This window comes from Pyrus communis, chromosome 2 (assembly GCF_041283825.1).
Source record: "Pyrus communis isolate YQ-2024b chromosome 2, ASM4128382v1, whole genome shotgun sequence".
NCBI classification, from domain to species: Eukaryota; Viridiplantae; Streptophyta; class Magnoliopsida; order Rosales; family Rosaceae; genus Pyrus; species Pyrus communis.
In genome coordinates, this window is record NC_142566.1 from 20,239,146 (window position 1) to 20,256,418 (window position 17,273).

At 35.1% G+C, this 17,273-nt stretch overlaps 1 long non-coding RNA gene across 1 annotated transcript; it reads right to left on the reverse strand.

Moving 5' to 3' along the window:
- Nucleotides 1-3,217: 3,217 nt before the first annotated feature.
- Nucleotides 3,218-5,826, reverse strand: LOC148698701 (uncharacterized). The gene is made up of 3 exons (XR_015956814.1): nucleotides 5,565-5,826; nucleotides 5,397-5,472; nucleotides 3,218-4,387 (listed from the first exon to the last, which is right to left on the reverse strand). It is a non-coding gene; the product is annotated as an uncharacterized LOC148698701 (long non-coding RNA).
- Nucleotides 5,827-17,273: the final 11,447 nt, after the last annotated feature.

A 17,273-nucleotide genomic window follows, 5' to 3' on the forward strand; every position in this document is an offset into this window, starting at 1 on the left:
CTGTCTATTTCAAAGGTTTCATTCGTGTCAGACGCAAGTTTTGAAGATTTGTGGTTATTTTAGAGAAAGAAACAAGAAAATTAGTATTTAGAGAAACAAATGAGCAACATAAGAAATGTTAGCCCTCTATATTGGGAACTGTTGATCATCACCTTTCATGGTCCAAAAAGTTTTCCAAGCTATTAATTATTGGTATAAGATATTATAGTAAATAATATAGGTAGAATTAATTAATGGATATGATTGTGGACTAAGTAAAACAATTGAATTTAAACATATGTGTGTTAAAAAAAAATTAAACTGAATTGAAATGTGAACAAATGGGGACACCTTGAACACTTTTTTTCTACTTTCCTAGTCACCAGAGATAAGAAACCTAATAATCCATGTTTAATTAAATATATGCTTCAAATTTTGGCAAAGGCAAGAGAATCCAATAGAATAAAACAAGGTGAGGAGGATGTAAACTTGATTTATATGTATTCATAACTTTAAATCCATAAAAATAACATATCAAGAATATTTTAAAAATGTTCGATTTCTGTCCAATTTAATAGACCCTAGTGGAAAAAAGCCGAAAGCTCATTTCTAGAGTGTTTGACGAACATATAATATTTACAATATAGATGACAAAGCTAATTAAACCGAGATTAGAAAAAACTTAATCAAACAATTAAGCTAAGAGGCAATATATATGCAAAATATGGGTAATGTAGAATATAATCTTTAGGGTTTGGTGGTTGTTTTTTGTCTCTTGGGACAGAGAAAAAAACAGCGATGTCCTTCTCAAGTGGGTCATTTCACAAAGGGACCAACATTCTCATGGTATAGCATGAGCTGAGCCTCCACCCTTTTCGAGAATTTTACCCCCTTTTTCCACTTTCTTACTTTTCCTGTTTCATAATTCATCCACATTTTTCTCTCAAAAGAATTAAAAAAAAAAAATTAAAAACTGAAGCATGCATGATATAATAAGGTGATAAAAAGGGAAAAGAAAAAGACAGAAAAAGCATTAAAAATTATGGGTGCCAGCAGCCTTGGGCTTGGAGGCCTTTTGGGCATGATGGGGTTGGCCCCATGCAGAAAACGACCCGAAATTATTGAAAGCAAAGAGAGAGGCAGAGAGCAGTGGCAGTGAACATTTAGCAATTGTGGGTGATGATCTGAAACGAAATGCAGCTGCCCCTTGCATGATTTTCGAAGGCAATTTGTATGTGTGTGTGTGTATCTGCAAGGTGGTCCTATTGGCACCAATGGTAGAAGAAGGGGTACACGTGGCGGGGCAGGCAGGGGGTGGCCAAAGGGGAGCAGTGGTCCAAGGAAATGGAGGCGTGCCTGAAATGTGACACGTGGTGGGAAAAGGGGGGAGACAGGCTGTAGGGTTTTGGCATGGGTGAGAGTGATGCTTTAATTTTTTTGATTTTTTTTTTTTTTTTCCTTTTTCTACTCTCATTTTGTTTTATTTTTTGATGTGTTAAAAGTGGGTAGAGACTGGAGAAAGTGAGTTTGCAGCCTTGCGGGGTCGGTCTTGTTTTGGTTCAAGACTAAAGAGAACTACAAAAACTCTTTTCAAGAGCTTCAGTTATTTGGATGGACATCAGGACAGACATGGACCAATTTTGGGGTTTGGAGAAACTAGGGTTTTGGTTGATTTTTACTTCTAAATTTAACTATTATTTGAACACATTTCTTTCTTAATCATGCATGCTCTCAGATTTTAAAAAATCTTCAGCTATTTTGTGAAAAATTAATGTAATTTTACATGAAAATTTTGGTGACTGTTCTTTATGTTTATATTTTGGAGGATGGAAATTGATCATGTTTTGTTGGAAATTTTGAATGAAAATACTTATAAAACTCATATAAGTTCAATCAATTAGGTAATACCCAAATACATCAAACATGCACATCAATAAACAAAGCAGCAATAACAAAGAGAAACACACATAGTCGTTGTTTTAAAGTTCTAGTCTTCTAGATGTCTGTCTATGTGCAGGTTGTAGTTGTGTCCAACTTTAAGATACAGTCTTCGAATTGTCACAGTTTGTATGATCCATAGCAATACTATAACGAATAGGGGTACCAAGTGTTTATCGATTACCCACTGAAAAAGAATGAGAAAAAGAGGATAGTAAGTGATGTGGATGGGTACATGTTTCAGGAAAATTGACTGCAAAGATCAAAATCAAAGTTTAATTAGCAAAGGAATTTTCACTTAGGAACTGTTAATAGGACTCCAAACTGGCATCCTCCATTCATTATTCCCTTAATCTTTTACATAAAGAGAGTAGAATGCCTCATGCTTTTTACTATAGAGCTTTGTTAAATCTTAACTGTTTACTCATGAAAAAATGTGGGTGGAGAAATCCCACCTTAAGACATTGGAAATGGGCTTTAGGTTGAGTACATTTTCTCTCATATTTCTAATGGGGTTGTCTTGACTCATGAATCCACAGATCCACACTTGCCTTAATGTTTAGGTTAGAGAAAGTATTAATGGATTTGTCCAAAAAAAGAAAGAGAAAGTACAAATGGGCTTACTTGGGCCTACACTACAATTTGAATCACAAAATAGCCCATTTATGCAATGAATTGCCAATTTCCATGTATTATCTACATAAGAGAAGGGTTTCTCATTTGAGATATCTTGCCACCTTGAGAAAAAGAATTATATATCATTAGACTAAGAGCTAATTAGTTCGATAGTTAAACCTAATCTCACATTGAAACCCTATCGCAAATTGTACCTAAGAAAATTTATATCCTGCAAACAGTACAAGGAAAGAAAACCACAAAAGCACAAAAGAAGGCAATACAAAGATGTTGCAATAAAGCAAGTGGTGGATTGCCCTGATTATTAGGCTTTCCTTTCCAACCTAATACCTCTCAAGTTAAAATCCTTCCCTCTTTGTGGTGTAATTTAAAGTAGGAATATCGCTTGTATCAAAACAAAATGCCTTTAATAAATGTTATTAGAATACAAATTATTTGAGGTGAACCTTGGGGATGGTCCATTCCCAATGATTTTTCTTCCCCAACAACTCACTATTTAAGTCATTAACGTATCGTTCTAAAAAATGCCAAAGATGCCTTAATTATATACAAAACAAATTCTCTGAGGTGCATCTTCTAAATGTAGCCCAAATCATTAAAATAATAAAAATTAATAAACATTCCCAAGATCTAGTTGTAAGCCAAAAAAAAAAAAAAGGATAAATTCATGCCAGAACAATATATATACCTATGAATATTTTATTTAGGATGTCACAGATAAGTTTATAAACTTTATACTAAAAAAAATGTACCTAATAAATTGAACAAAATAAAAATTCAATCTTACACTCGGTATTAAATAATGCTGAAAAAAAACATTACATCGAATAATTACAATCTAACTTCAGATCGAAAACTATAAAACGCCTTCCGGAATCCGCAGCAAAGCAAGCAAAATTCAGTAGCCGACCAGTCTTAGAGATGCATGCAGGCACGTCCTATAGTAATAGCGATCTTATCCTTGTCCATGTTGCTCTTGAACCATTCTTGATTCTTTTCGCAAGGGACGGTGTCGGTTCTTTCTTGCAAAACGGGTAGCTTCCGAGGAATCTTTTTCTGGAAGCCACCCTTTCGTACTGCAAATGATTAGTGGAACCAGAAGCTGAACAAGCCACGCTTAAACTTCTGATCAGCTTCGACCTGTCTGCTTCAGGCCACGGGTAGATCTTCTGAAAGCTAACATTTGTTGGGTTTAGTGGGGCGTCTATGGACCTACTAGGACTAATACTGTGACTCTTCAGACTTAATTGATTAGTTGCTACGTCCATCTTTGTTAGCAGAGAATAATTGAAGGCCCTGTGCAAGCAAAATTAGCCAGGAGATATTGATTGAGTGCCTTTAATCCTTGATTGTTTGTGTATATATATGATGTGACCATGCGCTTGCCTGTTTGAGTAAGGATTCCTAATAACGTAGGGTTTTTGTTTCCGCTAAGGATTCCAATTAACTTGGGTTATTAACCCTAACCCTAAGTTTCCCCTTCGTACAAGGAATGTACTTGTATGTGTTTTTCCTGTCACGAGAAAATAATGGAAAACAACGAATTCCAATTCGATCAATTTCGTGCACATGCTCTAATGCTGCATATCAATGTCATCTTTGACGTCAATTTCATCTAATTTTCCGTCAAAATTGATCAAATGCGAGTCAGTCCACATGAACATATTTTCGAGGGTATACTCGTATCAACACCCTACCATGGCCACGAGCTCAACGTCGAGCCAACCACTCCCTTATCACAATTCCCTCTTACCTAGAAGAAATTTGGTTCAAATCGATGAAGCATAGTGGTGAAGATTGTAAGATGCTGACAATGACATTAGTGGAGTAGACCCTACCCAATATGGGAATGACAATATCAGTGACCACAATGATAAGGTGATTACATATGCTTGTGATAAGAAGAGTCATCATATGTTCATATTAACATCAATACTCGCCATTGGCACCAATTCACCTAACTACAGCAGAATGAATTGAAAGATTCAGAAAATGCCTCTGCAGTTGAGACACAAATCTTTTGTTATTTATATTTCTAATAGTAAACGGTATTAGGCTATCTCCAATAGGCCAAAATTTTTGGAGTCGAAAGCTGTATTCGACTTTAAATTTGACTCAATCGTTTTTCAGTGCACAAAAAAAATTAAAGTTATATATGACTTTAGAGTTAAGTGTTAAATCATATTTGATTGAAGTTTAACTCTACAATTAAAGTGGAATCCTCGTTGAATTACACAAAAAACAATTATTATTTAAAAAATTGATGGGCAGCTTTATGGATTTACTGCCATCATTTGATGGCATACCACAAAATTCTTGCTTAGTGGCTATTTTATTTTAAATAGTTGCTACCATTTTTTTTTTCCCCAAAGAGTTGCACCCAACATAGGGTTGGTTCCGTATGGATATGGGATACCGAACCGAAAACCATGTTCCGATTTCCAAACCAAAGTTTTCATGAATCCTAATTTCAAGATCGATCCCAAATCAAAGTTTTCAGGAATCCCAATTTCAAGACCGATCCCAAACCAAATTTCCAGAAATCCCAAATTTCGAGAATCACGAAATAGTTTCAGCATTTAAGGACAAATCGGAAATACAGACCGAATACAACGGCTAATGGAAGAAGACTGACTGAGAATCACAATAGTACTCCAACAAATGCCCAACAAATGAAGCACAATAGTTTTTGCCAGTCTGCAGTGAGACATTGTTTCATTCTCAAATAATTTGGAGAACTATTAATCTCCCAAAGTCCTCCAACATATATACGGCCCCTATATACTTATGCAAAAAAAAGCATTTATTTAGATATAAAACAAGAACAGAACTGGTATGCGTACCACAAATAGATACTGGGTTTTGGACACTTTGCTCTCAGAAATTTATACGCTTGGGAACAAAAGCAGAGCCGTTTGACTGCAATGCATTCCATATGCAAATCCAATTATCCAATAACCAGAGAATCGGTGCACAGTGAATTCGAACCCTAAATTTATTCCAAAATTTACCTGATGTGGGGGAGAATCAGTGCACAGTGAGGTGAGGGATGAGAAGAAAGGCTCCACAGTAAGGGGTGAGTCACTTATCTGATGTGGGAGGAGGAGAGAGATCAAGACAAATCGGCGAGGAGGGTGAGGTGAGAGGTGAGGTCGAGAGAGAGAGTGACTGAGTGAGGGTGAGGTCGAGGAGGGTGAGGGTGAGGTCGAGAGAGAGTGCCTGAGTGAGGGTGAGGACGAGTGAAGTTGAGGAGAGGTCGAAAGACGGAGAGAGTCTGAGAGAGTGACTAAGTGCAGTGAGGGTTTTATTTGGATTCAACGGTTGAGATTAAATCTCAACCAAATCGGACGGCTGTTACAATTCTAAATATATATTTAAAATTAAATAAAAAAATTTTATTTCGATTTGGTTTGGAATTATTGAACGAAATAAAAAGTGAGACCAATTCCCGTACTAAATTTTCAGGATCGGTTTGATATTAGATACCGAAATTTTCAGGATTTTTAGTTTGGGATATTTTTGGTTCAGTTTCGGAGTTTTTTCTGTTCGGTTTAAGATTTTCGGTAATTTTTTCCAACCCTCCCAACATGTCTTCAATGACCATAATCTATAGGGTAGTGTTGTTTACACATCCATTTGTACCTTCCATGGATCTTTTGTGAATTGATGGCCCTCTAAACGACCAATGTTCCTATGCTTGTAAGTGTATGTGCCCACAATTTCTGGATTAATCTTAAATAGAATGGCAATAGATTTGTAGTTTTTCTTAAAGTTGGTATTTTGTCCTTAAATTTTTTTTTATCAAAATTGGTATTTAATCTAAACTGGCCTGTTTAGGGTTCGAAAGAAAAGAAAAACATAATCAAAATTTAGCTTTGATCCATTTCTATTGAACAAGTTAAAAGTTAGAAGCCAAAATATGCGTTGAAGATGACATAACTTTTGAAGTCATATATAATTTTATAATTTTTAATTTTAGGCTAGAACATTGGAGATAAACTTAGTTTATAAGAGATTAATAGTGATATTGGCAGCTAGTTAGGTAAGGAGATGTGATATCTACACACTCTTGTTTACTTCTCACACACCTTTTTAAATTTTCGGCCACCGGATCGGATGAACTGAAGAAGATCAACGACGAGAAATTAACAAGAAGTGTGTAAAAAGTAAAAAAATATGTGTGAATAATACACCCCTAGATAAATTGGTGCTGGTGAGCACTTACTGTTGTGGGTTTCAAGTGGCATGTCATGTCACATCTTTTTTTATGTAAAGCTGAAATTTATTGTCAAAGCAAAACACCATAAAAATAGAAAACCAAACTGAAGGCTAACAAATAGAAAAACATAACAAAAATGGGAATTTTAACGAAAAGCCTATGATACTGTTCGTTTTAACAAAAAATCATATTTTTACACTAAAAAGTCAATCCTGGTACAGTGTACTATTCACTTTACTCTTTATTTTGTCCTTGTCATTAAAACTCAAAGTTTTCAAGCCTTTTTCATTAGTTTTCCTAACAAAAAAAAGAAAAGAGAAGTAAGAAAGACGCTGCTATAGATATCTCAGGCGTCATCCCCTCACACTACTCACTTACATGTTGCATCAACTAACGGACATGCCAAGCCATCTTTGTTTAAGATCCTTTCAAATGAAGATGGGGTCTAACGACCCAAGCAAAATCACTCATATCCGCCCCTTGATGCGACACAACAAAATATGTCGCTTCATTAGTTGCCCGATAAACCCAGGACTAGCTGCAAGCTTGAAAGGACTCCTACAACTCGGCAATACTCGTTAGAATTGGGAATGCCTCTCGGCTGCCTTTATCAATTCCTTCTTTCAACAAAAGAAAATGGGGAAAGTGGAAAAGTGGAAAGGTAGTTCTACACAGACAAGATCATATAAACCAATCCTATGCTATCAACAACCTTATTTGCAAAAAAAAAAAAAAGTTGATCACCGTATCCATTCAAAAAGTAAACAAATAGAGAAGTTCTTCCAAGTTCCAAAGCCTTCCTTAATTTTTCTCTATAACCAATGAAATATCCTCCCTAATTGAATTAAGCATGTTCCTTGAAAAAGACCTAGGCTTAGTTTCAAACTTGGTAACAAAGTTTCACAAAAACGGGCATGCATTCATAAAGTGTAAAGGGATTCGGTTCAGTTCCATTCGGTTTCCGAACCTCCAAAATCGAAACTGAAACCGAAACCAAACCAATAAGGTTCAATTTGGTTCTGTTCAGTTTTTTTTCTTTTTCGGTTGGATTTTTTTTTTTTTTCGTTTTTTCGATTTCGGTTCGATGTTCAATTCAATTTTTTTGAGTTTTCGGTTTTTTAAATCCACCCCTACTCGTAATGATTTCTTTTGAATTTGATACCGCCACTCTATTTGAGAAACCCATCTGTAGGACAAGAATGCATCCATCCAAACTTACTATAGAGATAGCATATAGTCATGTCACCTCTTTGTATTCGGTTAATTAGTCACATTTGGCTCCTATGCGGTCCACATAAAACTATACGTCTAAAAGTCATTTTTCTACAAGTCAAATTGGGGAGAGAATCAAACTTGAGAATTTCGGAGTAAAAATGAATATCATTAACCAACTGAATTGCAGGTACTTTCTTTATTTTTTTTTTAATATAAAAAGTAAATTAGTTAAAAGAGCAAAAGTCGAACTTTTATATATTAAATACTCAAATATTCGCCCCAAATAATAAAGGGAACAACCCAATGAAGAATATAATTTTTATTGTCCCTCCAGTGCTTGTATTATAGTATATAGTGTACCAACTTGTGTTCTGGATATAAAGTGACTTCTTATGAAGATCGTAAATGATCTCAGCTTAAATAGATGATATACCTTCAGGTTTTCAAATTTTAAACCATCTACTAATTAACCCTAGACAAACATTGTTCAGTTTCATATCAATAGTTTGAAATATCCAAACCAAAAACGTTGCATGGCTCTACCAAGATACGTATTGATACTCATAATCAAGGTCTAAAATATCGATATTTCGCCAATAATATCATTTTTTTTAGATGACGATATTTTCACACTTATCCACTTAATTATCATCAATATATCGATAATATCACGATATTATCATAGATGATATTTTCAACATTTTAATGCATATATTTGAGCAATATATCGCGATATTATCGATAATATCATGAGTTGAAACCCAAAAATACTTGAAAAATGTTGCACAGTCTCAATCTTGACGATATTATCGATAGACGATATTTTCAACATTTTAATGCATATATTTGAGCAATATATCGCGATATTATCGATAATATCATGAGTGGAAACCCAAAAATACTTGAAAAATGTTGCACAGTCTCAATCTTGAGCATAGAGGGGATTCGAACCCCTCCCATTTTACTCCTTCAACACCTTGACCACCATATCAGTTATGCTTTTGTGAAAATATGTTAAAATATTTATATATATGGTTTTGGGGATTTATCATTTGATGACTACTCTTCACAATACACTTACTCTACACATAGAGATGATGAAGATAGTGAAAATTTTGAACCTCATAGGAACTCTATGTGGTACTAAGTCACTCATGTATCTTACCATGCAATGTATAAAGTGTAAAATATTGTACTAATTCATTATATATAAATGATTATGGTGTGTTTAAACTTCTTTCATTAATTACTACATATTTTCTAAACTCACAATGTTTGTCAGCTCGCTATATAATCAACTTAAATCAATTAAATCCATCATGCAATGCATTTCCTTCCAATTTTTTGTGATAAACTAATAGATAATTGACTAAATAAACATCCTGCAAAGTTTCAATAAAAATTTCCAAGTTTTTCTTACAATTTCCGTGGTTTTTATTCAATTTTTATCAATATCGATAATATTATGATATTTCCATCAAAATTTTCATATTTTTAAACTACTGAAATTTCCGATATTATCGATATTTTAGACCTTGCTCATAACTCATGGCTCAAAAATGCGGAGAAATATAATTATTGAGCCACGACAAGCGCTGGCTACACAGATATATTTGGCATGACCAAACTTTCAAGATTTCCTAAGATATAAAAAGGAAAGCGATGTTAACCTCTTTTTCCTATTAAATTATTCATGAAAAATAAACAATTTACATCTAGCCAAAAATATAAAATCGATTCGTATAAGAAGCTTGATATTTAAAAGAATAAGACAATTTGATATTATACGTCCATAAACTCCTCAAGCGATGGTTTATTTTTATTTTTTTTTTTTCCCTTTAAAAAAGGGACCTGATTGGTTTGCAACGGCACTTCACCCTTTCTGGCACCTAGAAGCTCACAGTTTCAGTCTTCCCATGACCACTGTCTTGTGGTTTACCAGCGCCTGAAATCAAAACCAAGGGTGCCCTGTCAAATATGGGGGCATGGAATTCGTTTCCAACTTCATAAGATCAAAAATAAAAATTAGGGTTATGTAAGGAATTCTATCCAACCTTTTGGGGTGATTTTAAATTAATCTCAACATTTTAAAATATTTTAAATAATTATCTAATGTTTTAAAATTAGACATATCTTAGGTCACCAGATTTGACTAATAACATTACGAGCGTTAAATCATAAAGGTCGACAAATTCTTAAGTTGGTCTACACTAATCATTGTCTATGAAGCTCTAACTCCAAATCAATCCCTTTTTAGCAGTTAAATCATAAATTTTAGCAAGTGAATTAGGATTACCTTATCAAGTACCTATAACTTGCCGACTATGGAATAAAATTATGCTGGTGCCTCAATGCCTCTAGTATTTTTAGTTGCATGCGTTGTTCAATCACTGTACATTGGGATTTACGACCGAGCCAATGAATTCAATCCCTATGTGTGCAGATCTACGTCAAAGCCAATAAATTCAATTGCCCGACTGCATTGATGCTACACATGGAATTGTTCATTAATGTTGCTCAATTAAGTTTCTTGAATATTCATCTAGCGACATGAGTGTATAGGGATGACAACGGTTTGATTTGGGGACGGAAATGCTATATTCATTCTCATAATCACGAAAATTAATCATATTCATAATTGCACATCGGGTATTATCCATAACCATATCCACTGGATAACGGATTCTCCATCGGTTAATGGTTATATTCATCTTTGTTAATACAAAAAATATATTCGTTCAATTGACGCATGATAATTTAGTAAATATTAATTTCATTATTAAATATTTAATGTATAAAATGATTTAATAAAAGGAAAACTAATGAAAAATCCAAAAAACTTCTCTTTTAATGAAAAGCTCTTTTTAAAGGTATAGTGAATAGTACTAGAGAAAGGTATAAATGTGGTTTTTCGTTAAAAGTGAACAGTACTGTGAGTGTTTTGTTAAAACTCCCTTTAATAAACGGATCTTGTGGAGCGTAAAAATTAAAGTTAAACATTAATAATGTTGGCTAATCTTTGATATCTCCCATAAGTGTCATTGAATTCTCATAGATTTTGATTCATATCAAAACTTATGAACTTTTCCACAAAATGCAACTCACATAATACAATTTTTGTATTTACACTCAAAAGTAAGGGAATTGGCAAATAATGAGTATACGTGTGTGTGTGTGTGTATTTTAATACTTTAATATTAAGAATAATTATATTATATATTATTCGGTTCGGATTCGGGGACGGATAAGGATTGGGGACCTCTATAACCATATCCAAAACCATAACTGAATAATATTCATGGTTTTTTCCCATACCCAAAATATACCCGAATTTTCATACCCAAATCTAATTCATTCGGGCGGTTATCTACGGTTATTGAATTTAACGGTTAGAATTGTCATCCCTATGAGTGTAGTGCAAGAGTAGTCGACAAAATGCTTGAAAAAACTTAAATCAATACAAAAAATTAAGAAAAAAAAATAAGCGAAGTGCATAGCATATGTCATACATTATACAATTGGAATGACAGTTGGAGGAAAAAAAAAAAAAAAAAAAGTAGAGGGACATTTGGAAAAAAAAAAAAAAAAAAAACTTCCATCTACTTATATAATAGCGTATGTCATACTACCTCGTGTTTTAGACACATTGAAAAATCTCGTCTTCTTTCCATCTTCTCCAAAATAATGCGAAATTATTTTGACATTATCATCATCAAACTGTTGTCAGTTAAAAATAGAAAGCAATTGATAACCTGAGAAGAATAATAACAATTATAATTTGGTTATTATAATCATTAGAATAGATGGTTGATTATTGATGTTGCAGATTGCCGAACAATCCAGATTAGTTGGGTGGGATCACAAGAAAGTGAGTGCTTGGGAATTATTTATTAAGTTAAGTAGTTAACCAAGTCAAGATGAAAGAAAAATAGGATTTTGTGTGTCTGCACAGCAGGTATACAGTAGGTAGTGAAAATTCCATCAAAATTTCATCACTATGCACCCTTTTTAGTGTGCATGTACGAAGAGAAATAACTTATGGACATTATTATTTTTTTCTGTGCTATCTATATACTTATTTTTATTTTTTTACATACTTTTTGTTAATATTTATTCTTTAATCTTTTTCAATTCATTTTGATCTGACAGTCGAAAATTAAGAAAGGTGTGTAAGATAAAAATGGGTGTGAGGGTAGCACCACCCTATTTTTTTATTTAACTTTTTAATTAGGTGGTGCTATCCATATACTCATTTTTACTTCTCATACACTCTTTGTCAACTACCATTGGTCTTTTTTAATTTATTCAATTTGACAACCGAAAATTAAGATGGAGTATGAAAGAAAAGATGTATGGATAGCATCACCCTTCTAATTTGAGCCTTTATTTTACATTGTCCAATAAAATAACTAGTAAAAAAAGGTGTACAAAGGTAAAAGGGTATGCAATCTTAGAAAAAGAGTCTTAAATTACTTTTGCTTTAGATTCAAACAAAACAAACAAACTTTGATATTTTTTTTGGTAAAACAAAATTTGATTGATCACTGAACATGGTGAAGCCATAAAGGAAATAAAGTTCTTGTTGAAGGTGTCAAGGCATTGAAATTGACATCCATTCTTAGAAGGAGAGCCTCTTAAATGTTTAATGAAAACACAATTGCAAGTAAAAGAAATGCTAAGGAAACTTTTTTAAAGTGAGACTCTACATGGATTCTCCGTCATCTCATATTTTGGGCGCAATGTTTTATAATGTGGCACGGGAATTGTAAGTGTTGGACCAATTACTCTTAGTCAATGTAGGTGACCGCCTTGGCGCTGAGTGGTGGTGACCTGAGACGTTTTCTTGCAAATCGGTTGGAAAAATTGGTTGGGCTCTAGACAGGCGGCTAGGCGGCTAGGCATTTGTTTTTAATTAAAAAAAAAATCCTATCTAAGTCTAAGTAGTCATACTACTTGCAAGTGAAGCTAGTATGGCTCAAGGATGGATTGTGGAGGGTGGTGATGAAGAACGTGAGCTTGGTTCGGGAATTAGAGAGACATCAAAGGTAGGTAGTTCCCTAGAGCCTAGGGGGAGTTCTAAAAATGTTGAATTAAGAGAACTTCATGAAGAAGATTTTATATCAGATGAGGACGCAAAAGAAGAAGAAGGAGATGATGAAGAAGTTGAGTTTTGAGTCCGACACGGAGAGAGTCTTGGAGGCATATGGTGAAGAGGAGTTTGATGCCTAGCCTTGTAACTTTGCAAGTATCTTACATTACTATATTTCCTTATCTTCCTCCTATTTTGCATTTTATGTGGTTTTAAATTGTGAACTTGTTGTACATGCGTCGTCCTACAATACTCCTCACAATGGTTATATGGCATATATGCTTGATGTGTTTTTAAATTTTGGACTTGTTGGATACTCTTTTTTCATTTATCATTCTTTTATTATCTTATCCATGGATTTCATACAAGTATAATTTTTTGTAAGTGTCAATATGCACTTATTTACAAGATATACAAGAAATTTAGCTAAATCCACCTAGGCTACCTAGGCGACCGTTTAGACCTAGGTGGCTAAGCGTCAGCCCGCCACCCGACTACAGCCTAGCGTTTTTTAGAACCTTGCTCTTAATTTAGTGGTGTATTTCTCTAGTTAGTTAGAAAATATGTATCTAAGACTAAGAGTATCTTGTACATTCCCTTTAGTAGTTTAATTCTTATTAGAGATGTAATCTTATTAGAAATGTAATCCTATTAGGGTAAGGATTCTACCTATCCTACTACTATAAATAAATGCATAAGGGGGTGATACAATACACACCTCAGAATTACATATCTCTCTTCTCCCTCTATTGTCGCTGGTCCCTTTCCCTCTCTATCCTTTATATAGTTCAGTCAAATAGGCCTACAATACGTTATCAGCACGCTCTTGCTAGAGGCTAAGGAACTGAAGGATCGTAGAGGAGGCTTTCTTCTACAAAATTCAAAGGCTTTCAATTTTTTTCTGCCAATTAGGTTCTTCTAAAATAAATTAAGATATTTGAAAAAACCTTGAAGCATGAAAACATTCCCCATGATGCATGAACCTCTTATATTTATATTTTCCCTTCAATTATATATATTGTGTATATGTTCATATATTTTGTCAATATATATACTTGTTCATGCAATACGCAATTATGCTATGTGGAATTTGTAAGTCAAAGCATCAAAACTAATTTAGAATCAATTAGGGTTTTTAACCCTAGAATTAGAAAAATTAAAAAAAATTAAAAAAAAATTAAAAAAAAAAAAAAACTGGGCACTGCTGCCGCACCACTGTGGCACCATTATCGAACCATCGCGTTGGCTTGCAGCCCAGCCGCATGGAGACAACATTTGAACGATGTCGTTTTTTTACACCTTGGATCGACCATAGCAGCCATTTAGGCTTGCTGTCAGTAAACCACAACCAGGCTTCGGCTTGGGTTGGATCACGCACACGAGGCCGAAGCCCTAGCCCACATTCTAGCATGCTTGAAGCCTACTAGGCTTGTCTTTTGTCTTGGCCCAATCTACTAGCAAGCTTTTTGTGCTTGCTAAGCTTTGCCTTAGCCCCAGCCTGTGACCACCATAAGCCAGCCTAAACGACTGGGCTTGTCCCTACAGCCCAAAAACTAAAGCCAGCTTTGATGGGCTTCACACGCACCCATATCCCAGGCCACCCTGTGCTGGGCCTATGCACCTGTGCTAGTTTTGGCCCAAAACGCCAGCAGCTTTGCTGTTGGGCCCGTCCCAATCACTCAGCCCATGGCCTACAACCATGTTTTGGGTGCTCCGCAGCCACTCAAGACCCATATGCCCTTTTAGGGCTTTGCCATACTCACGACACCCAAGCCCAATACATTGAGCTAAGGTTTTTCAAATTCAATGCTAATTTTTGGCATTCTAAATATTTTTAACCTGAATGCTATAATATTATTATATTGCTTCTACAATTGACCAGGTATGGTCCAATCTATTGAATTAATTAAAATGACCAGCAGTTTATTAATCTGACAATTAATCCAAAATTATTGACCTGAATTTCACTTTTTGGCATTAACAATTCAATAAATTATTTTGTTTCCTTGAACCGTTGACTATCTTTCGTAGTCCTAACGCACTCACACTTGGGTTCCTGATGCAAACCACAAATTCACTGCACTTTATTGTATATTGTATTATGTATTCTTGTAAGTACCCCTATATATGAACTAAACGTTCATAACTAAATTGAACCTGTAGTTTCGAATTTAGTACCTTTGAAACCCGAAGTTTTCATTCAAAACTTAACACATGAAACCTGTAGCTTTCATGCTTAAATTAAACCAATACATGTTTATAGAACCCGAATGTTCTACGATATATGTTTATGGCTTTCCATATGACTAACCATGTTTTGTTGTATCCTTTGTTTTAGGGACATATCGAACTTGAACAAGCTTGATTTCACTACTTTGGAAGTCTCTGGAAGAAACTACCTAAAGTGGGTTCAAGACGTGAAACTCTATCTTACTGCAAAGAGTCTTAGAGCTATTATCGAGGAACCAATCGACGATGAACCCGTCGACGTAGCTTATAAAGCTACTGCTATAATCTTCATTCGCAAACACATCTATAATGCACTGCAGACCGAGTACCTCATAAAAGAGGATCCACGTACCTTCTGGCTCGCTTTTTGGCCAATCGTTTCGATCACCAGAAAGACATTTACTTGCTTGAAGCAAGACACAACTGGTAGCATTTACGCTTCCAAGACTTTAAGTCTATGAATGAATACAACTCTGAAGTTTGTAGAATCCGATCATTACATAAGTTTTGTAACGAGGACTTAACCGAACAGGATTTCTGGAGAATACCTATTCGACCTTCAATGCCACCAATATTGTCCTGCAACAACAATATATGGCATAGAAGTTCATCAAATTTTTGGATTTGATTTCTGTTCTACTTTTCATTGAAAAGCAGAACTAGCTTTTGATGAAAATTCATCAAGCTCGACCTACTGGCTCGAACGCTCCGCCTGAAGCATATGCGACAAATTCTAGCAGCCATAACCGACAGAAACCCTATCGTGGCCGTGGTAATGGGCAGCAAGGCCCACCACGGGCCCAAGGTCCACAAAACAGAGGCCCACCGAAAGGAAGAAATTTGACCCAGAAGTGGCAACCCCTTGCCCTTAAGGCCCTAAACTTCAAGAACAAGGGAAATGCTACCATTCAATTGGCTTCCACTGAATTTGACATGTGTTATCGCTGTGGATCAAAAGATCATTGGTCACGCGTATGCTGAGCTACCCCCGAGGCTATTGCCAAGTATTATTTATGTCATGAGACTAACTTTGTGCATGTGGAACATCTCGAAGATGTTACTACAACTCTGGAGGTTTCAGATTTTCAGGAGGCAACCACTCTTATGGATGAATAAAGTTTTATTTTTTTGAGACATGTGAGGTTGTTTTTACACCCCTAGTGGCCGAACCCCTCCTAAATTTTAGGTTTATGGTTTAATTTTCGGACAATTTTTCTAAGACTTCGGAATTATTTGTTTGGTTTTGATTTGTTTTGAACTCTGGATGATTATTTTATGGATATTATTTCTTGAATTGATTAATTGAATGAATGAAATTATATTTATGCATGTGACCGATTCAATTAATTTATTTCTACGTATGACTAATGGGAAAGTTAGTTGTCTGGTTGATAGTGCAACCACACACACCATATTGCGTGAGAAACACTATTTTACTAACTTCGTACCTAAGAATGTACCTCTGACAACCCTCTCAGGCTCATCCAACCTGATAGAAGGATACGGAAAAGCCCGTATAATGTTGTCCAATGGTACTAAATTAACCATTAAATAGGCACTCTATTCTCCACGTTCCGAAAGAACGTTGCTGAGTTTTAGAGATATTCGGGATAATCAATATCATGTTGAAACCATTGAATAGAATGGTTCTGAATTTCCTTGTATCACTTCTTACGAATATGGCCAGAAGCGCATTCACGAGAAGTTAGAACGTCTCCCGAGTTGGTTGTACATAACAACCATTCGAGCCCTCGAGACATACCACGTGGCCGGCCCTATGACTAGGTTCCATAACACTCTCCTGCTTTGGCATGATCGAATAGGACACCCCATAAAAGATATGATGTGCCGTATCCTCAAAGTATTTCATAGGCATCACTTAAAATCTTATCCCGACCATCCGCTTTGCAAAGCATACTCTTTGGGGAAATTGAACAACCTTCAATTACAAAGATTATTCACGACCCC